Consider the following 23,800-nt stretch of genomic DNA (forward strand, 5'->3'; position numbering starts at 1 on the left):
TGGGTCCTAATAATTCACAACAACAAACCTGAAACCCGCACTAATTTTTGCACCTTTTTAATATCTCATGGCTCTAATGACCCTTAAGCACAGAAGTATGAGCTGGTTATGTCGTGCCTAATCTACAGCAGTTAATATTTAATTATATTATCTAGAATACATGACACTGCTGCTTTTCGGTGAGCCATCGTCAGATCATATAGGAGCTGCAAAAATTCAGCCTGAATCGTGTGGCTTGTCACACACACACTGTGTAAGAGAGAGACATTGAATGAATGAACAAGAATTTATAGAGCACACTGTGACCTCAAAGGTATCCTGGTGCTAGCCTCTTAGAGAGGAAGAAACCTGAAAGACAATCTGAACATATGGGCAAGAGCTGTTTTTTTGTGCTTTCCTACACTGATGCAGCTCTTGGGAAGCTCTTATAGAGGATGGAAGACTGTTCCAGAGCTGGGTGGCCCTGACTGAAAATGCTTTGACCATCTGGACCTTGGGAATGCAGAGAAGGTTTGAGTTTGTAGAGCAAATATCTCTCCATGTGTATAGTGTTAAAATATCCTTTGCAGAAAAATAGGGGCTTTTTTATGTATAGCTCTAAAAATAATGCACACTGATTTGAACGCAATCAGTTCCTTTACTGGAAGCCAGTGGAACTCTGCCAGAGCCTGAGAAGATGAGAAATGTCTAGGTACATCCAGAGCAATCTTAGCGGCCTCTGCTTGTACTCCGCGGAGTCTTCTGAGTAAGAATTCTGGGGCTCCTAACAGAGCAGCACTACAGTAGTCAAGTCTGCTCAGGGTGCCCTTGCTGCTGGAGGTACAAAGGGTGGGATTTTCCTAAGAGTATGGAGCAGAGCAAAACAAATGCAAATGCCAGCATTTGTAAAGTGCACAGCTACCTCCGGAGAGGTGTCCCGGCGCTGGGGGCCTTCGGGAAGATTAAGCAAGCTATTGCTCAGAGTCACATGGTGGTCTGAAGTGAGGCACCCTACCCGCTGCGCCACACCTCTTCCACAGCAGTCTTATTAATGCGTCTCCAAGGATAAGTTGTTGTCAAAGTGAACCCTTGAATTACAGACCAAGGATGACACTTCCGGGCTGACACTATTTGTACAAGCCCAGAAATTAAAAGGAAGCCCTGCCGATGGCTTACAAGCCGAGGAGCAGAGAATTTCCTTTATGTCTCCATTAAACTTTAAGGAGTGGGGACATCGCTTAGGCAGTTGTGAAACAGGTCCAGTAACTCTGGCCGAGAGGTATCTAAAGAGAGGATCAGCAGTGTGTCATCCATTTGGTTGCTAAAACTAATCAGGAGCAGCCGGTGCAGGTAAGCGCGGCGGGGCGAGGGCAAGGTGGGGGGAGTCAACAGAAGACGACGAGTGAAAATGATTTTTTTTAAAAAGAAAACCACATACATGGCGCTTACTGCATCACCGAGTCGGCGAGTGCAAAGTAAGAAGTTTTCTTTTTTTAATTTTATTTTCCCTCATGGTCATCTGTCGACTCCCCCCACCTTGCCCCCCTGCCTCACCACTTTTACTTGCACCGGCTGCTCCTAAAATTAATACTGTAAGATCTAATAAGATATATACTAAAGAGAACTGGGCTTAGTGCCGCGCCCTGAGGCAGTCCATGTTCTACAGCTTTAAATATGGAACGAAAAGGGGGGAGCAATATAGAATGTGTTCTGTCAAAAAGATAGGACTGAATCCAGTCAAGTTCTCCCCACCTACCCCAATCTCCCATTACCTGGGGATCAGGTAGAACCAATGTCGCTTGCCCCTGATCCGCTACCATCAGCAACTCATTGTTTTGTACAGCACATTGGAATGTTGTGCCCAGGCGCGGTCAGCACAGGTAACCGCAGTGGGGCGGGAAAGAGGAGGAAGAGGACAGCCGCAGCCGGTAGTGGGAGTACCGGACAGGCAGTGACGTTGGGAGGGGAGGGGCATGGTGGCGGGTAGTAACGTATGGATTACGGACTTTAACAGGTAAGTAAACATAAAATAAATAAAACGAATTTCGTTGCTTGCACTGCATCACCAAATGCGATGCAGTGAGCGCAACAACATTTGTTTTATTTATTTTTATGTTTACTTACCTGTTAAAGTCCATAATACATACATTACTACCCCCCCCTGCCCCTCCCCCTCCCCCTCCCCACGTCACCGCCCGGCCGGTACTCCTACTACCGGCCGCGGCTGGAAGAGGACATACAACGGAATAGGATTTATTGGTTTATTTTCCCTATTCCGTCGCTTTGTGGACTCCCCCTCCACGTCCGCCCCACCGCTGCTGCCTGTGCCCGCCGCGCCTGGTTGGGCCCCTTTCATGACACTTTAGTGAGGGCTAAAACATTGACTTCATGATTGTGTTCATATTTATTTAGTGCTGCATGGCTTCCCTTTAGTGACGTCTGCAACACCCAGGAACACAGCCCCTTAGCTCTTTCTATAAGAAAGTTTAAGACAATGGCGCAATACAGCACTTCCAAAAAGGAAGAAATATTTATTCTGCTGTTTCTCTAGTTGAAGGCATATTGCAATGCAAAGCGAAACATGGCATATGCACTTAATTCTGTGTGCTCTCGCATTAGAGCAAGAAAGCCCTATTGTAATGCACCAGTCACAAATTAAGTTTGCGACAAAAGGGACATCTGCTATAGAGGCGGAGATTTTAGGGATTATAATTACCAGTTATTAGACATCTTGGTGAGCATTTGTGTGTGCCCTAAAAGGTTTTTCATCAGATAGTTCCAGGGCAGGGAAGACATGCTAGAATTTTTTCAATGAGACACCAAAAGGGAATGTACAGGGCTGTGGTACAAATAGAGCCTCCCGGGCAGACGTATACCAGTATAGTACATACCGTGAGGTAAAGGAAACAGCAGACACTCTTATTCAGGATTGCTCGACTTGACAAGCAGACGTTTAATGAGTGGAAAATAATCCAGGGATTTGTTGAATTCTAAGAATAGATAATATCTCTAATTATGACTTGGCTAGGGTTTATATTCATGGGCTCAGACAAGTTTGAATAAGATGGAAATCAATCATTTCTTTCAGCGGAAAAAAGGTAAACAATTCCTTAATAACGGGCAAGAGCAGTCATTACAATTCCTAAAGACAAGCTAATGAAAATCAGGATTTCAACTTGTAGACCATGTTAGAATTGCACTTTGGAAATGTGTTTACATTGCAGCAGAAATATTTTCACATAGAAAAGGACTCATAGACAAAATTTGCCCATTTCATAACTTGAAAAAGGTCTTATTATTGCTTCAATTAGATATATATTAATGATTCACATATGGAGGAAAGCATGCTTATGAAATGTTTATGAAATTATATAATGTGTACTAAGCTATCATTCTTATATCTGCACTTTTAGTTAGGCCTCAAAGCCTTTTCCTCTTGTGCTGACTTCAAATCCATGTCCATTCCGTTTCCTGACCCCATGTTAGGTCATTTACCTTAAAACAATCAGACTCAGTGTGATAGTTATAATAAATAATGATTTAGATCTTGTATGTATGGTTCATCAGAATATTATTACTCGTTTGCCTCCACATCTCAGACAAGCCTTTGTCTTCAGAATGAAACTCATAGTGTATCTTTTAGCTCAGGTAAGAAGGTTCTCATGAAAACTTTCCTCCATGTAACAGAGTCCTGAAACAATGTTTAAACACTATATCGGAGTGAATGTTTACCGTGGGAATCAGGAGATGAGACATTTGAAGTTCACACCATTGGATGAGCGGTTTCCATTGGTTCAGAAGAGTCAACGCCTAATATGTTTGATACAGTATTGTGTGATTTTACATAAATGAGTGTTTCTAGATAGTTAGAAGAGCAGATGCGAAGAAGAGACCTCGTAGGCCCTCATACAAGACTAAGAGACCCAGTTCCATCATACTTGTCTTCTGACTCTTCTCCTGGAGAGCTGAACTTTTACTTGCTACCAACAGCTACTGCTAAAGGTAGCTTGTTTTCTTCTATCTTGAGACCCTTTCTGAGGAATGCTACTGCAGAGATCATTCTGTTATTGTAAGTTGATACTGCAGCTGTAGGGAACTCAGCTGAGTTTCCAGAACGACTCTTATGGGGAGTTCATCTTTTATTCTCACTTTGCTCTTTTTCTAATTAGTCTTTATGGGTTCTATTTAGACTAGGTTAAGCCAGTTAGCTGGTTAGTTTAGTGATGCCTACCTTTATGGAACACTGTGAATTGATTTATGCTGTCACTAATCGATCTTTCATTAATATTTCTGTAAACCCACTAATTTGAATAAAGATGTCCAACAATACTAAACCTTTATGATAAATAAAGGTGTTGAAAACTTCACCAACTTTTCATCATTCACTGAACATTTGAAAATATAATTCTCTGTGATATATACATAGTTTATGTTTCCATTCTAGCTCTGTTCTAACACGGTGGCAAAGGACCATTGAACTTTAAGGACGATATCTGTAAGTTGTGTGTTAACTCTTGAAACCAACCTTGGAAAGTCCTCAGGCTTCCACAAAAATGAAACAGATGCTTCAAGTACAAATGTCAAAAATTGAATAAATGAGCAAGTTTTATCCCTCTGTATATTTTTTTCAATATTGGTCACGCATGCTTTATTTACAGTAAAACCTTTGTGCATTGCGTGAAATATAGAACATTACATCGACTTGTCTCGCATGTTAGTTAGATGCAATTTTTATTTCAGCAAGGTCAATAAAATATTGCTGCCGCACCCTGAACCCTGAACCCCCAAACTATTATGCACCTTGAAAACTACTGCCTGGCCCCGGCAAATACTAAGGGGTCCATTAGGATGTCGGGCGGTGGCACCACCGCGGTGGTGGCGGGACGGAAAAACAGCTTTTTCTGCTCGCGAGCAGCGGTACTCACGTCCGCCACATTAGGATAGCAAAACATAGGTCATTTCCCGTCTACCGCGGAGGGACGCGCACCTCCATCAAAGTGCGACCGCCACCGCGGCGGCAGCAGCCAATCGAGACTAACCACCGTGCCGAATGACGTCCGCCCCGCTCGACAAATTAGGATGGCCCAAACAAGCAGACGCACCGCAGCGGAGACACCGCCCAGTCTGAGCAGGCAGAAAGTCGACAGCGGAGCGCAATCGCCGAGACCCGGTCATGAATGCCATGGACCCAGCCCTCCATATGCATCCGGTGATATACTTGCTGCAACACTATTGTCAGATGGGCCACCGCGGACGACGACGCAGGTACGCAACTACCCAAATGCAACACTCAGCACACAGGCCGACACAGGGTCCAATCACCACACAGACACCCTGCTGGGGGTCACAACACATCCACAAGGGCACCCACACATGACCCAACTGACAACAAGGCACCCCTCTGCATCCGGAACACACATCGTCCGCCAACCAGCAGCAACGCCCCGGTCACGTCATCGCCGCGGTCAACACATGCGCACTATGCAGAAGGCAGGGCCACTCCAAGGTATGGGCAGGGCACAAACACTATAGGGACACACCACCCCAACCACACATCAACACACCCCAACAAGTCACAGGCCAGGTGCCCATCCCGTGCACCCCAATTGCACACCAACAAGCACTGCAAGAACAAGCACAATACACACTCTATGCACCACACAACACACAACCAGGGAGACAGCCACTGCAGGAGTGGCTGACAAGGAACACACAACACCAGTGCCACACACACTGAAGGCTCACAATCCCTCCCATCACATGCACACCCAAACAAAAACACACCTTGGGTGTAGCCATAAACACAACACACACACAGGGATGCCTCAACAGATGCCTGCACAAGAATAACACAAAAACAATACAGGAACACATACTGAACTCCAACAGAAACAGACATACCCTGTCAGCCAAACTGGGGGAAAGCAACAGGAGCACAGACACAACAGGAGTACACAACATCATCACTCACAAAACACACACACCATCACACAAATCACACAAGAAGTGCATCTGGAAAAACACTTACTGCCACATCAAACCGAACACACATGCACATGAAACCCTAATCAACAAACACCACAAGGCATCAGGGGATGCACATCAGGCAATGCCAAGGCCACATATACACAGCACTGCATGCTCAACAAGCAGTGTGTGCATAACAAGCACAACAGCCACACACACACATGATTGACACAACCTCATCAAACACACCACAAATCAGCACTGCACAAATACAACAGCACATCCAGGAAGTGAAGCAATACCACAGCCAACACCCACAAATCCAACACAACAACTACACATGCGCCACTCTGGGATACAAGAGTCCAGCCACCTCCACCAGAGCACTGGCCAGCACACACAGCTGAAGTGCACATGACCACCACAGAATGACCAATAGCACAAGGCCAGCACACATAAACCATTGGGGCAATGTCCAGAGTGGAATAACACTTATGGCCAAAGAACTGCACCACAAAGCACAAGCCACAAATGAAGTGATGTGGAGGCACACACAAATGGAAACCAAGGGGACAGCTCACATCAAAGTGAAAGAGCCTGCATGTCAGTAGCAGACATGTAAGGGGTGTGCCACACACAAATAGAGGGACGGAACACCCACAATGGCCAGGCACAAGTGGCACACATAGGGGATGGCCTAAAACCACACACACCATTCCATCCAGGAGTCGAAAAAGCACCATGTGCCTGCAATGCATGACAAACACAAACACAATGCCAGTGTTGAGCAGCAGGGCCACACAGTCTACACAAAAACACCTAAGACACATTGAGGATCAATCAAACACAACACTGATGTGCAACTCACACACTTTGCACACTTCAAAATTACAAACACAACAAGGAGGAGTCACACACAACACCATGGACACACCAACACACAGCACAGTGCACTACAAACAGCTCACACAAGTGCATACAATCCTCTACACAGGTCAAGACAAAACAAATAACAGGAATACAACTCCTGGGTGACACATGTGTGTCCCTCACAATACAGGGGCACACATACATCCACTACAAACTGACACCCTTCACACTGCACACCTCTGCTACATCCAAGACCACGCATCCCATATAGGCCATGGTACCAGGACCAAGGGCCAACACAAGTTGACCATACACATACAAGGCTGGGCACACAGAAAGGAATCCACACACATACTTCATGGAATATCCCAGCCAGCTTATAAACATTTCACAGCATCACACCCTGTGCTGGCAGTGTCTCCCAACCTGACATTTGAACAGTGTAGGCAACTATAGCAAATCACTAACAAGATAACTGCATGGCAGGTAAAATAGCCATCACAGATTACACTATTTGTAGGGTCAGAATGGACTGAAGACACTGTCACCCCTGCCTAAAAATCTGATGCCTGCAAAGAGCCTTGCAATGTTGCAGTGATACATAGAGCATGGTGCACAGGCAATCAAATGCGAACAGAAACAGAACTTAATCAGCAAGGACACTGACAAAACACACAACAGAAGTAACTGTATTTATTCACATATTGCACAGATGTAGCGGTACAACAATAGTAGACAACAGCAAGGCACAAAATGATGTATAAATGCCAGATACCATGCACAGGTGAAACACAAACAGGAAGGCCAGTGTCCATAGCACAGGGGGGAGGCCAACACAGCAGAGCAACAGGGCCAGTGTCCATAGCACAGGGGAGAGGCCAACACAGCGGACCAACAGGGCCAGTGTCCATAGCACAGGGGAGAGTACAGCACAGCAGACCAACAGGGCCAGTGTCCATAGCACAGGGGAGAGGCCAACACAGCAGAGCAACAGGGCCACTGTCCATGGCAGGGTGCACAGCAAGTAGACAAGAGGCTGCACAGGGGGGAGTACAGCACAGCAGACCAACAGGGCCAGTGTCCATGCCAGGGTGCACAGCAAGTAGACGAGAGGCTGCACAGGGGAGAGTACAGCACAGCAGACCAACAGGGCCAGTATCCATAGCACAGGGGAGAGTACAGCACCTCAGAGCAAAAGGGACAGTGTCCAAGGCAGGGTGCACAGCAAGTAGACGAGAGGCTGCACAGGGGAGAGTACAGCACCGCAGAGCAACAGGGCCAGTGTCCATGGCAGGGTGCACAGCAAGTAGACTAGAGGCTGCACAGGGGAGAGTACAGCACAGCAGACCAACAGGGCCAGTGTCCATAGCACAGGGGAGAGTACAGCACAGCAGACCAACAGGGCCAGTGTCCATAACACAGGGGAGAGGCCAACACAGCAGAGCAACAGGGCCAGTGTCCATGGCAGGGTGCACAGCAAGTAGACGAGAGGCTGAACAGGGGAGAGTACAGCACAGCAGAGCAACAGGGCCAGTGTCCATGGCAGGGTGCACAGCAAGTAGACGAGAGGCTGCACAGGGGAGAGTACAGCACAGCAGAGCAACAGGGCCAGTGTCCATGGCAGGGTGCACAGCAAGTAGACGAGAGGCTGCACAGGGGAGAGTACAGCACAGCAAACCAACAGGGCCAGTGTCCATGGCAGGATGCACAGCAAGTAGACGAGAGGCTGCACAGGGGAGAGTACAGCACAGCAGACCAACAGGGCCAGTGTCCATAGCACAGGGGAGAGTACAGCACAGCAGAGCAACAGGGCCAGCAACATTCCCATGTTCGAAACAATGTTGAAGACTTGCACACCTGTATGAGGCACAGGCGTATGAGGGTGATGTCAACTCACTCCTGGCTATAAGTCCAATTGGGGCACAACTCTTATGTACCCTACTGTCACACTGTGAATAAGGAAAACTTTCCTACATCATATTTACCATACAGCGAATCAGCATTTATCTCTCTTTGATAATGTTTGTATGAAATCTTTAGTCATTTTCCTGCTTTAGTATTGCACCACTGCGGAGACGGCATGTTTGTAATATGAATTTTTATTCGACATTTTCAAGTGTCTGACGTTGCCAATCCAGGCTTTTACGAAGACATGTGAAGACAAACATGTTCTCAAAAGTAATCTTTAAACGTAAGCATGTCCCAATGCATTTCGAATCTTTTAGATTCTTTGTCAGGGGTTAGCTACAAGTAAAAGATAAGGAAACAATTCAACTAGCTGTTAAGTCATGGTTTCAGTGCAAAAAAAAACCAAACTCATTTCTCTAATTTCGACCACACCCTAGCTCAGCAACAAACAAACGATGTTTTCCCTAAACCAAACACAACCTCCCAGTTTACTCATGTCCATCCCCATTTTCGAAATATTCATCCCCCATTTATGTTAACCTATCTAGTGTCACGACTCTCACCCATTAAAACAGTATCCCAAAAGCTACGAGCGACCCTCTCTCCCAATTACCTTATCTGTGCCATGTTTGGCGACATAACTCATTTCCATTGCTTGTCACAGAAATGATCGTTGTAACTCCCTCCCGTCCGTAACGTTTTTAAAGATACAGTTTTTCCCACCTGTTCACAATCAGGTCATGATTCGCTCCACCCCCCTAATTGAAACGTGTCCCTGAGCCAAAAAACTACATCTCCCACTATGTACTACAAATAATATCTAGACAACAAAACCACTCAACTTGAGTACCCTCAAATTAAATGCATTCCCACGAATTCAACAATGTGTGAACCCACAAACGTAAGTCCGTGTTACAGCAAAACAAGAAAGTTGAGAAACAGTTTAAAACAACATGTTTAGGTTCGATAAAAAGTGTTCAAGCAGCGAAGTCGGTTGCTTCCTTGATTCAATACAAGAGAGATGAATCATTGCATTCAAAACTTTACACTTTCGGTGTTATTTTACTTGTATCTCTGTAGTGATGCTTTCTTTGAATTTTAAACTTGAAACTTGGGGTGCAGTCGCTCTACTTTGACTCTTTTGCTTCGCAATATATCGCCTCAAGAGCTTGCACCCCAAGTTTCAAGTTTAAAATTCAAAGAAAGCATCACTACGGAGATACAAATAAAATAACACCGAAAGTGTAAAGTTTTGAATGTAATGATTCATCTCTCTTGTATTGAATCAAGGAAGCAACCGACTTCGCTGCTTGAACACTTTTAATCGAACCTAAACTTGTTGTTTTAAACTGTTTCTCAACTTTCTTGTTTTGCTGTAACACGGACTTACGTTTGTGGGTTCACACATTGTTGAATTCATGGGAATGCATTTAATTTGAGGGTACTCAAGTTGAGGGGTTTTGTTGTCTAGATATTATTTGTAGTACATAATGGGAGATGTAGTTTTTTGGCTCAGGGACACGTTTCAATTAGGGGGGTGGAGCGAATCACGACCTGATTGTGAACAGGTGGGAAAAACTGTGTCTTTAAAAACATTACGGACGGGAGGGAGTTACAACGATCATTTCTGTGACAAGCAAGGGAAATGAGTTATGTCGCCAAACATGGCACAGATAAGGTAATTGGGAGAGAGGGTCGCTCGTAGCTTTTGGGATACTGTTTTAATGGGTGAGAGTCGTGACACTGGATAGGTTAACATAAATGGGGGATGAATATATCGAAAATTGGGATGGATATGAGTAAACTGGGAGGTTGTGTTTGGTTTAGGGAAAACATCGTTTTTTTGTTGCTGAGCTAGGGTGTGGTTGAAATTTGAGAAATGAATTTGGTTTTATTTTTGCACTGAAACCATGACTGAACAGCTAGTTGAATTGTTTCCTTATCTTTTACTTGTAGCTAACCCCTGACGAAGAATCTAAAAGATTCGAAATGCATTGGGACATGCTTACGTTTAAAGATCACTTTTGAGAACATGTTTGTCTTCACATGTCTTCGTAAAAGCCTGGATTGGCAACGTCAGACACTTGAAAATGTTGAATAAAAATTCATATTACAAACATGCCGTCTCCGCAGTGGTGCAACACTAAAGCAGAAAAATGACTAAAGATTTCGTATAAACATTATCAAAGAGAGATAAATGCTGATTCGCTGTATGGTAAATATGATGTAGGAAAGTTTTCCTTATTCACAGTGCGACAGTAGGGTACATAAGAGTTGTGCCCCAATTGGACTTATTTTCATATTGAGCCGTGAAGAGGCGCTCCACGACTGCTGTTCCACACGTATTTAAACAAAACAGTTGATAAACTAGAGGAATGAGAAAAAGGGAAGGAGTGCAGTCGCTCTACTTTGACTCTTTTGCTTCGCAATATATAGTCTCAAGAGCTTGCACCCCAAGTTTCAAGTTTAAAATTCAAAGAAAGCATCACTACGGAGATACAAGTAAAATAACACCGAAAGTGTAAAGTTTTGAATGTAATGATTCATCTCTCTTGTATTGAATCAAGGAAGCAACCGACTTCGCTGCTTGAACACTTTTTATCGAACCTAAATATGTTGTTTTAAACTGTTTCTCAACTTTCTTGTTTTGATGTAACACGGACTTACGTTTGTGGGTTCACACATTGTTGAATTCATGGGAATGCCTTTAATTTGAGGGTACTCAAGTTGAGGAGTTTTGTTGTCTAGATATTATTTGTAGTACATAGTGGGAGATGTAGTTTTTTGGCTCAGGGACACGTTTCAATTAGGGGGGTGGAGCGAATCACGACCTGATTGTAAACAGGTGGGAAAAACTGTATCTTTAAAAACGTTACGGATGGGAGGGAGTTACAACGATCATTTCTGTGACAAGCAAGGGAAATGAGTTATGTCGCCAAACATGGCACAGATAAGGTAATTGGGAGAGAGGGTCGCTCGTAGCTTTTGGGATACTGTTTTAATGGGTGAGAGTCGTGACACTGGATAGGTTAACATAAATGGGGGATGAATATATCGAAAATTGGGATGGATATGAGTAAACTGGGAGGTTGTGTTTGGTTTAGGGAAAACATCGTTTTTTTGTTGCTGAGCTAGGGTGTGGTTGAAATTAGAGAAATGAATTTGGTTTTTTTTTTGCACTGAAACCATGACTGAACAGCTAGTTGAATTGTTTCCTTATCTTTTACTTGTAGCTAACCCCTGACGAAGAATCAAAAAGATTTGAAATGCATTGGGACATGCTTACGTTTAAAGATCACTTTTGAGAACATGTTTGTCTTCACATGTCTTCGTAAAAGCCTGGATTGGCAACGTCAGACACTTGAAAATGTTGAATAAAAATTCATATTACAAACATGCCGTCTCCGCAGTGGTGCAACACTAAAGCAGAAAAATGACTAAAGATTTCGTACAAACATTATCAAAGAGAGATAAATGCTGATTCGCTGTATGGTAAATATGATGTAGGAAAGTTTTCCTTATTCACAGTGCGACAGTAGGGTACATAAGAGTTGTGCCCCAATTGGACTTATTTTCATATTGAGCCGTGAAGAGGCGCTCCACGACTGCTGTTCCACACGTATTTAAACAAAACAGTTGATAAACTAGAGGAATGAGAAAAAGGGAAGGAGTGCAGGCGCTCTACTTTGACTCTTTTGCTTCGCAATATATAGTCTCAAGAGCTTGCACCCCAAGTTTCAAGCTTAAAATTCAAAGAAAGCATCACTACGGAGATACAAGTAAAATAACACCGAAAGTGTAAAGTTTTGAATGTAATGATTCATCTCTCTTGTATTGAATCAAGGAAGCAACCGACTTCGCTGCTTGAACACTTTTTATCGAACCTAAATATGTTGTTTTAAACTGTTTCTCAACTTTCTTGTTTTGCTGTAACACGGACTTACGTTTGTGGGTTCACACATTGTTGAATTCATGGGAATGCCTTTAATTTGAGGGTACTCAAGTTGAGGGGTTTTGTTGTCTAGATATTATTTGTAGTACATAGTGGGAGATGTAGTTTTTTGGCTCAGGGACACTTTTCAATTAGGGGGGTGGAGCGAATCACGTTCTGATTGTAAACAGGTGGGAAAAACTGTATCTTTAAAAACGTTACGGATGGGAGGGAGTTACAACGATCATTTCTGTGACAAGCAAGGGAAATGAGTTATGTCGCCAAACATGGCACAGATTAGGTAATTGGGAGAGAGGGTCGCTCGTAGCTTTTGGGATACTGTTTTAATGGGTGAGAGTCGTGACACTAGATAGGTTAACATAAATGGGGGATGAATATTTCGAAATTTGGGATGGATATGAGTAAACTGGGAGGTTGTGTTTGGTTTAGGGAAAACATTGTTTGTTTGTTGCTGAGCTAGGGTGTGGTCGAAATTAGAGAAATGAATTTGGTTTTTTTTTGCACTGAAACCATGACTTAACAGCTAGTTGAATTGTTTCCTTATCTTTTACTTGTAGCTAACCCCTGAAGAAGAATCTAAAAGATTCGAAATGCATTGGGACATGCTTACATTTAAAGATCACTTTTGAGAACATGTTTGTCTTCACATGTCTTCGTAAAAGCCTGGATTGGCAACGTCAGACACTTGAAAATGTCGAATAAAAATTCATATTACAAACATGCCGTCTCCGCAGTGGTGCAATACTAAAGCAGAAAAATGACTAAAGATTTCGTACAAACATTATCAAAGAGAGATAAATGCTGATTCGCTGTATGGTAAATATGATGTAGGAAAGTTTTCCTTATTCACAGTGCGACAGTAGGGTACATAAGAGTTGTGCCCCAATTGGACTTATTTTCATATTGAGCCGTGAAGAGGCGCTCCACGGCTGCTGTTCCGCACGTATTTAAACAAAACAGTTGATAAACTAGAGGAATGAGAAAAAGGGAAGGAGTGCAGTCGCTCTACTTTGACTCTTTAACTCACTCCTGGCTGTCATGCGGACTTGTACCTGGCTGTGTGTCGGGGACAGCAGGCCCACTTGACTGTGGTGTTAGAGGCCCAGGTGCTGTGGGGGTAACAGTAGCTTGGCAAGCTGGAGGACTGTGTGGACCAGGTGGCATAGTGGCACGTGCAGGTGGAGTCATGCAGACCACTGACACAGTGTGGTTGGGAGAGGTTGGAGGGGTGCCCTTCCACTTTTTTGGAATATGAAATGGCTTCCCTGTCTTGGGGTTGATGGGAAGTGGTGATGACACAACAGGCACACACCCCAACTATCCCACATCAGGTGCAGACACTGGCACAACCTCTGGAGATGTGCTGGATCCCGCGCAACGCTTGGTCTGGCTACGTCTCTGGACCACCTTCCCCTCTTTGCCAGATGTACCCCCTACCTTGCCCTCCTTTGCCTTCTTGCCAGGGGTGGTCTCTACAGTGCCCTCCTATGCCTTCTTGCCAGGGGTGGTCTCTACAGTACCCTCCTTTGCCTTCTTGCCAGGGGTGGTCTCTACAGTGCCTTCCTCCACCTGCATCAATGAGCGAGGAATTGGGGTAGATGTTTTGGGTGGATGTGTCCCTCTGCTCTTCCTAGGTGTACCCCTGACATGCAACACCTCCCCAGTGGGCACAGACAATGCATCGGTAGGTTTGTGTGATGTTTTAGTGACAGGAGAGTCTTTTGCTGGTGACGCCTCTGCGGCATGGGAGCCTGATGTCTGCCGGATTGCTCTTCTGGCCTTGCTCTTCCCTAACTGGCTCTTGTCTGTGCATTCTGGGGTGGACATGCTCTTCAGTGGGGATGGTGTCTGTGGGCGGGAGTGTTTGCCTTGTGTCTGTTGTGTGCTCCTTGTGTTGTACCTTTTCGTTGACGCTGGCGAACCGTGCACACTGTCATCTGATGTGGCCACTGACTCGGGGTGGACAAAGGCACCTGAGCTGCAATGGGAGCATGTGCCTGTTGAAGAGCTGACGTGACTGTGGATGACAACAGCTGGACTGTACAGTGTAGCCCACCCACGTCAGAGTGTTTGCCCTCCATATATGCAATCACCTGGCCTAATTTCTTGTCATGGTCGCTGAAGGCAATGAGCAGGGCGGTCTGGCCCACACAAAGCTGGGGCAGGAGCTCAACACACTCTGCACTGAGGGCAGCAGGGGGGACAGGTGCAGGGGCAGCGGTGCCAGGTGTGAATGTGACTCGTCCTCTCTTAGTGACAAGGATAGGGGCAGCACCAGAGGAAGTGGATGGGAGGCTGGGCACTGGCCGCTGGGTGGTAGATGATGATGCAGACTCCCCATCCCCTGTGCCTGCCAACATGGATGCATCCCCGCTGGCATGAGATGATGTGGTACTCTGTGTCTCTGCCACATATTCCTCCTGCATACTTCTGTCCCCCTCGAATGCACTGGTGGGCTCTGTGTCACTGGCCTCCGGTGCTGCTGTAGTGCCACTCTCGCCACCACTGGTTTCTGGATCATGTTCCTCCGTGGTCTCTTACGAATCTGCATGAGAGAGAGATACAGGGTCGTGTAATTGTCATAATCTGGTCACACGAATCACAAGCAATGCAGTACAGGAGAGGCCCAAATGTACATGGTAACCACAACACCCTGCAATCACTGTGCAGCAAAACACAACATAGACCACAACAGTGCCTGTAACGCAGAAAAAATTCCATGAGTGAGCCATGTTGATGCCATACAGCACTACACCCTGCCCGTAGATGAAGTCCCCCCCCCCCCCAACTTGCCCTGCCCTAGGGACATGATGTGGGTACAACACTTATTACCAATGACAGACCTTCAGGGAACAGGAGGGGACAACACACACACCTATTAGGTCAATTCAGTCCACAATGCCAAGTAGGCCATGGCAATTACCATTTATTTATTTATTTCATTTGTATCGCGCAACAGCTACCCAACAAAGGGTTTCCCACCATGTGGTAACCTGGGGCACATTGTTGTCAGATGTGTGAGCCTCAGCGATCATGGTGCATGCAAAGTAGGCATGCATGAAGCCACACTCAGAAAGTTGACACTGCAGTTCACCACATTATGGATTCCACACACTATCCCAATGAAGAATGACCATGTGGAGCCTAACCCATCTGGCAATGCGAAAGTGCAGCAGGGAGTTTCAGCACAGTAAGGCCAGGGTGGGCCAATGCCTGATACAACCACACATCACAGCTGCCACTCACATTACACAGCACATCACAGCAACGCACGCACATTACATGGGTCACCGGTGCCACAGGCCCTGTACACATGCATCCACTCCCAGCAAAAGTCACCCTCCCCAGATACTCACCATCCCTGCCTTGCTGCCGATGCTCCCTCAGACGTGCATCTAGGTCTGGATGAGTCACTGCCAAGATGCGTCCCATCAGTGGAGTCATGCTGCACCGTGCCAAACGCCCTGTTCGTGGTAGCAAACCCAAGGTCATCTCTGCCACTTGCTTTGCCAGCTGGCTGATGTCGTCCCACCTCTTGTGACAGTGGGTGCGTCATCTGTTGGAAACCCCCAGGGCTCGCACCTTTTCTGCAATGGCCCTCCACAGGGCCTTACGCTGGTGTACCTTGAGCTGCAGGTATGAGAGAAAAGAAGGGTAAATGTCCATTTACACAATGACAGATACCAACATCTATCAGTACCGTAGCAAGACACAGAATCAGGACTACTTGTAACCTCCCTCCCTCCACAACTGGGTGACCCCTCACAAGGGCACTCTGCATGGGCAAAATATATGTGATTGCATGCACACATTGGGGCATATAGGCTCCATGAAATTCTCACAAATGCATGATGCCTCAACACAATATGCATCGACAGAAGTGTGTAAGTCTGAAGTAATCCAGGGCACAGATGGGGCATATCTACTATTCAGTGTGAAGGAACTGGAGCAAGGAGCATGTAAGTCTGGTGATGTATAATCGTTTGGGTGGGCAGGCACTGAACCTACTCTCTGGTTCACACTGACTCAGACTACAGGTGCACACAGAAATATTCACCAATGCAAATACTGTCCTGGCACTAACATGGCTATCAACCGTTGGCTCTTTATGTCTGACAATGTAACACACACCACTCACACATACAAGTCCAGGCATGGAAAAGAGTGACATTGGGACACACACACTCCCTTGCCCTGGCGACAGCTTGCCTGTTAGTGTTTCTCACAACCCCACACCCTCAGGCATATACTGCAGCTGCACAACTACACGTCTGACACCCCCTGCCCTACAGCTACCTTCATGGTGACTTACCACTACATTGGGACCACCAAACATCCTTGGGTACTGTCCTAGCACCTCGTCCACAAGGATATCCAGCTCCTCACTTGTGAATGGACTGGCACAGATCTTCTCTGTCCTTGCCATCCCTGTGGACATGGAACACCTGTGGTGGAAGTGAGTTGTGAGGGATCCTAGGCAGCAGGCACTTCTGGCACCAGCAGGAGAGGGTCCCAGGCAGCAGCAGGAGAGGGTCCCAGGCAGCAGGCACTTCTGGCAGCAGCAGCAGAGGGTCCCAGGCAGCAGCAGGAGAGGGTCCCAGGCAGCAGGCTCTTCAGGCAGCAGCAGAAGAGGGTCCCAGGCAGCAGGCTCTTCAGGCAACAGCAGGAGAGGGTCCCAGGCAGCAGCAGGGGAGGGTCCCAGGCAGCAGGCTCTTCAGGCAGCAGCAGGAGAGGGTCCCAGGCAGCAGGCCCTTCAGGCAGCAGCAGCAGAGGGTCCCAGGCAGCAGGCTCTTCAGGCAACAGCAGGAGAGGGTCCCAGGCAGCAGGCTCTTCAGGCAGCAGCAGGAGAGGGTCCCAGGCAGCAGGCTCTGTGAGCAGTGGAAATGTGAGGCTCACTCCCACAGATTTATAGCCCCCTGGGGTCGTATGGAAGCTGCCAGGTGGTAGGTACAGCGATTCATGTGGCGGAGCATGCCCACCGCCATCTACACATGTCCATATGCCAATGGCTACCTCACTTGTGAAGGGGGTGGTGCTGGTGTCACACCGCTGGGGCCAGGCGGTAGGTACCGCCATTTTTGTATCCTTTAATGGCTATGGCAATCGTGAACACTGTATCAGTACCCAGCAGCAACATGGTGAAGGGCACATCATTGTACACACAATGCCATTCTTCCATGTCATCCACAGGTGGACATACGTTCTGTGTGACACACTTTGGTCTGTGGTCCCTGCCATGTTAGTTATGCATTTGATGGTTGATGATACTTGACACTCTTGAGCTGGTGTTAATGCTGTTGAAGAAATCAATGTGTTGTGGGCCAGTGCTGACCTTGACAAGGCTTGTGTCACTGTATGGTGTGGTACCAGACTGGTGCTTTCACAACAGCTCATGCATACAACTGAAAGTTTTCCTGCTACTATGATCATTGTGTTGAGGGATGTGTGCACATTGGCGGATGTTGCAGCACCTTGCGTGCACATGTGAATTGTGTGGTACAGTAGTGTGAATTCACATTCACAGATGTGTTTGTGGCACTTGTGTATTATCAGTGGAGAGGTGTGCCCTCTGTGTGTAGCAAAAGGCCACGCCATGCATCTCTCGGGCAGTCTTTGTTTTTCCATGACATCATTGATGGTATGTGCTGTGGCCATCTCGTGATGGTTGTCACTGACATTTTCTATCTTACATCTCAACTAGGAGGGGGCCAAATCTCTTACGTCACCTGACAATGCTGGAGGACATGGAGAATGTTGCAATAATATGGAAATTCCGGCTGGACAGACCAACACTGAAGATCCTGTGTGATCTTTTGGAGCCCCATCTGCAGCCTCGCCGTCACTATCCAACTGCATTCACGCCCACATACAAGGTAATGGCAGCACGCCACTTTTTTGCAACAGGTTCCTTCCAGGAGACCGTGGCTAGCGCTGGAGGGATGTCGCAGCCCATGTTCAGCCAGGTGACGAGGGATGTTCTCGCAGCCATGATGCTATATAGGAATCGCTACATTCATTTCCCTAGGGGAGCATAATTGGTCGTTGTGAAGGATGACTTCTATCCCCTTGGGCGCATCCCACATGTTGTTGGTGCCATCGATTGCATCCATGTAGGTCTGGTGCCACCACAGGCAACAGAGCACATTTATAGAAACCGTAAACATTATCATTCTATCAAGTGGAGAAGTGTGGCTCACTGGTTAGAGGAGGCAGACCCTGAAGCAGAGGCCAGACCCGGGACCAGGGTTCAATTCCCGACGCGGCAGGGTCTTGAGCCCAAATGTCCACGGACTTGATAATTCTCGCTTTGGTGCCCACTCGAATCACGGGTTCACACTCTGCAACTCTGGGCAATAGCTTGCTTAATCTCCACAACGCCCCCCCCCCCCGCGGCGGGATGCCTGGCTTTCACCTTGGGGATGCCCAGTGTGGGTTATCTCACAGGGAAAAGCCAGGACGGGTTCCCAAAGCAAGCGCCTTGAGACCTTGCGGTGAAAAGGCGCTATATAAGAACCTATGACATGACATGACATGACAATGTGCAGGTGGTGTGCCTTGCGGACATGACCATTTCCCATGTGTGTGCGAGATATCCTGGCTCTGCACATGATTCGTACATCATGAGGAACAGCATGGTGCCACGGATGCTGGAAAGTCTGCATCCCAAGCGTGCTTGGATTGTGGGTGAGTATGCCTACTGATATGGTGTGCTGTGTGTTACCTGCCCCACTCTGGCTGTGCAACATTGCAATGGGTGTTTGTCATTCACAGGTGACTCTGCTTATCCCAGTAGGCCATGGCTGTTGAGCTCGCTAAGGAATCCCAGGACCCCGGCTGACATCCAGTACAATGAGGCCCATGGCATGACCCGACGTGTAATCAAACTGAGTTTTGGCTTGCTGAAGTCAAGATTCCGCTGCCTTGACAGGACAGGAGGTGCACTGGCATACTCACCTGGGAAGGTGTGCAAGATAGTTGTGGCATGCTGTATGCTGCACAACCTGGCCATCCACAAGGGGATCCCCCTGCTCCTGGACGATGGCGAGGAACCAAGGCCACCACCTGCTCAAGGACCTGAGTCCAGTGATGAGGACAGTGGAGAGGAGGAAAGAGTAGATCTGCGCCAGCAGCTCATCGACCGCTACTTCACTTGAAGGTGGGTGACGAGGTACGACGTGTACATTGTCTGGTGTGGTTGCTGTTGTTGTGCAGGGCTATGCACGGATGTAACAGACAGGCACACGTTCAGTCACCTGTGTGTGATAAATGTGACATTGACGTTCCATATGGGGACCTATGGGGGACCCTATTTGTTCACACCTGCAGCCCATTGTCTTGTATGCCAGTAGTGAATTGTGTATGTTTTGTGTAGTGTTATGTCTGTGATGCCACAATGACACCAGTGACTGTTGTTCTGTTGTGTCTCCCTAGGTGCTACAGAAGAATCCTGCCCTACATACTGTACATCATTTGGACACATCATAGACATCTTCAACACTGTAAATATTGCACTAATAACGATACTGCACAAAATCTGGTGCGTGAGGTATTTTATTTGAAAAGTGGACATGTGATTTGTGCAGGAATATTTACATGAAGGTGGGGAATGAGCAGTGAGTTGACAGTCATGGTCAATGAGATGCAAGAGTAGACACCACATGGATGTGGTGACCCAGTCCAACATACAAGTGCCATTGCCAAGGAAATGTGGGGAAAGACAGTCCAAACAGTCAATGCAGTAGGGAAGAGGGTTGCCATCACGGCTGTCTCTGTGACTGGTGTGTGGCAGGTGCTTTGCCTCCTGAGACTCCCAGGCTCTTCTTTGGACGCCCCCCTAGATCTTTTTGGCAGTGGGGGGCCTGCTGAATGGCCAGCGGCATCAGAGGACTTGCCCCTCTCTGTTGGTGCAGGGGAGGATGGTGCACTGTCATCCTGTGGTATAACAGGAGGGGGCGTGGGTGTTAGTTGGGACACAGGCCTGTCCCTCTGCAACGCCACTTGCTGGTCAATGAGGTCCACCATCTGTCCAAGGCGGTTGTCGATGGACCTCATCAGCAGGGTGAGCTCCCTTAATAGTTCATCAAACCGGCAACTTTGTCCCTGGACCTCTTGGTATGCTTCCACAACTCTGGTGAAGTGATCCAGGGATGGTGCCCACTCCTCCCGAGGTCTGGTGGTGACCCTGGCCCTCCCACCTGCCCTGCTACTACGGACCTGTTGCCTCGCCACTGTGGGTCCACGCATACTCTCCCTGCCCTCCACAGTTATTGCTATGGGCTGGTCATCCCCTGAGACAGGGAGGGTGCTGCAGGTGGTACTGGTGGTACTGGTGGTACTGGTGGGACTAGTGGTACTGGTGGTGGCGATGGTGGCGGTGGTGGCTGCGGTGGAGGCAGAAGCCGTAACAGCAGGGGTCTGCTGTGCTTTTGTTGCAGAAGACGTGGTGGTGGGGAGGATGGGGGTTTGGGACCTCTGGGTCTGTGGCACACCAGATGGGCCGGCCTGGAGCTCATCGTCCAAACTGTCCTGGGAGTCCACATCTGAGAGTCCATGTGCCGGGGGTGGAGACTGGCTCTGCTGGTCATTGGTGTGGTCCTCGGCAGTGAGTTCTTCATTACCTGTGGAGTAGATGGGGAATGGTCAGTGTTGGACAGCGTGTAAGTATTGTATCATCTGCGTATCATTGTCTGTCTGTACACTACACAATTAATAAGTCTCCAGTAGTGCAATTCATGGCAACACTGTGTGTAATTTCATGGTGCAGAGGAACATCATTTACTCATACATGTCAGGTGTCAATGCATTGCATGCAATTGTTGCTGTGTTTAGGGATGCAGGTCTCCCACACACACATTATCAAGAGTTAAGATGGCTACCTACCTGTTAGGTGAGGGTGAACAGTGCAATGGCTGACACATGCTCCTGGGTGGGGGAGGCCTCTGTCCTGCTGAGCTGTGGGCCTGGGGGCATGGTGGTAGTGGTAGTGCAGGCCTCCCTCCAACAGACATACATCACAAGCAAGATGGCTACCTACCTGTTAGGTGAGGGTGAACAGTGCAATGGCTGACGCATGCTCCTGGGTGTGGGAGGCCTCTGTCCTGCTGAGCTGTGGGCCAGGGGGCATGGTGGGAGTGGTAGTGCAGGCCTTCCTCCAACAGACAGACATCACAAGCAAGATGGCTACCTACCTGTTAGGTGAGGGTGAACAGTGCAATGGCTGACACATGCTCCTGGGTGGGGGAGGCCTCTGTCCTGCTCAGCTGTGGGCCAGGGGCATGGTGGGAGTGGTAGTACAGGCATCCCTCCAACAGACAGACATCACAAGCAAGATGGCTACCTACCTGTTAGGTGAGGGTGAACAGTGCAATGGTTGACACATGCTCCTGGGTGGGGGAGGCCTCTGTCCTGCTCAGCTGTGGGGGTGGGGTAGAATAGGTGAGGATGGAGCATTTGCCGTTCTGTCATATTTCAGAGGCCAGAAACAACAGCTGTCAGAAAGTCTTCCCAAAGGTCTGGCTTTGGTGTGGCTGGTCACCAAATTATCTAGCCTGCAAAACTTAGAGTGGCCAGTACAAATATCCCCTACTCACAATGAGTGCCAATGCATTAATGTTATAATTGTTATGGTAAGCCATTCAGGTAAACATCCAAATAATTATTTATTATTTATTATTTATTTAACTTATAAGGCGCACAGCTACCCGAAGTGGGTTTCCCGGCGCCAAATCCAGGATTAAATAACATGGCTGCCTTTCACTCTCTCAAAAGCCATAAAAGGTAATACACCCATCATGACATGTGTTGTGTTCCAGTAACTCCACAACAAAGCACCTACTCTTTCCACAACAGACATATGTTGCGGCATCGAAGAAATAACACATTCCCCAACTAGTCTGTTCATGCTCCATTCAAGGTGTCCATTGCCTTGACAGTGATATATTCTAGACTACTAGTGTTTAATCACAGCAGACCTTGAAAATTTAACTATACCTCATTGCCTGATAATAATTTCATTAACAAACCCTCTACTGAGAATACTTCCATCTGTCCATAAGAAATTTGCTTATAGGAGCAATTTCCAGACATCTAATTTCACCTCACTTGATATAGCAGTATGTAGGTACTACAGTACGCTCAGAATTATATTTTGAGCTAAGCTATCACAATGACCCATGACATAAATCTGCAGTTTCTTCTAGTGTCCGTCACGAAGCTCCACCATTAGTGTCTTACGTCATATCACACCTTTACAAGTACCTCATCACACTCCACAATGATCTTTACTGTTATGTCCATACTGTGCTACCAGCATGACCCTTTTTTATTAGATGTCATACACAAATGTCATTCATGACTACTAGCTACTTATTTCATTTGTACGCTTAATGGCACCAACTCTTCCCCTAGACAACTGTTAGCAAAAGACCGCAGTCTCCTTCCCACCACTAAATCACTCTTCTTCAGTGAACTCTTCTCGGAATAGGACAGCACTAATTAAAAAGTGTTATTTGACTAAAAAAAACCTTCGGCTCTAGTTGGCAAACATAATTCTGTGATTACAATTAAATAAATACAATTAACTCTACTCCCTTATCTTTCACAACAACTAGCCTAATACTTAAAGAGTTTGCCTTTCTTTAGTGTCTTCCATGTATGTGCTCTACTTTCAAGTTGTGCTCTACCATATTTTATCAACATCTTGGTAAACTACTGTTTAAAGGAACTAGGGTGCACAATTGTACTACTCAATATATAATTAAGAAGCTTGTTGTCAGTCTTTAATATAACCTGTGCCCCCCCATTTTTCATTAATTCTTCCAGAGCCTGGGTACAAGTAAACATCTGTTTTCCATGCATGCTGTCTTTCTTAGTGCTCAGGAAGGACAAGACATGCACACCACTGATGTTGTCCATTGCCACTGTGTTTGGGATGACATGGCTCTTACACCAACCTCACTGACATCACAATGGTTACCACAAGGTTACCCAGAATACATTTATTTAAAACAGGTACTAGCGCTCTTTTGATTTGAACAAAGGACTCATCTTGTTTATTTTGCCTCATAAATTGTACCCCCTTTTTCAACAGTTTCCTCAGGGATTCCCATATGGAAACAAATGTGC

The sequence above is a fragment of the Lissotriton helveticus genome, chromosome 12 (assembly GCF_964261635.1).
Source record: "Lissotriton helveticus chromosome 12, aLisHel1.1, whole genome shotgun sequence".
NCBI lineage: Eukaryota > Metazoa > Chordata > Amphibia > Caudata > Salamandridae > Lissotriton > Lissotriton helveticus.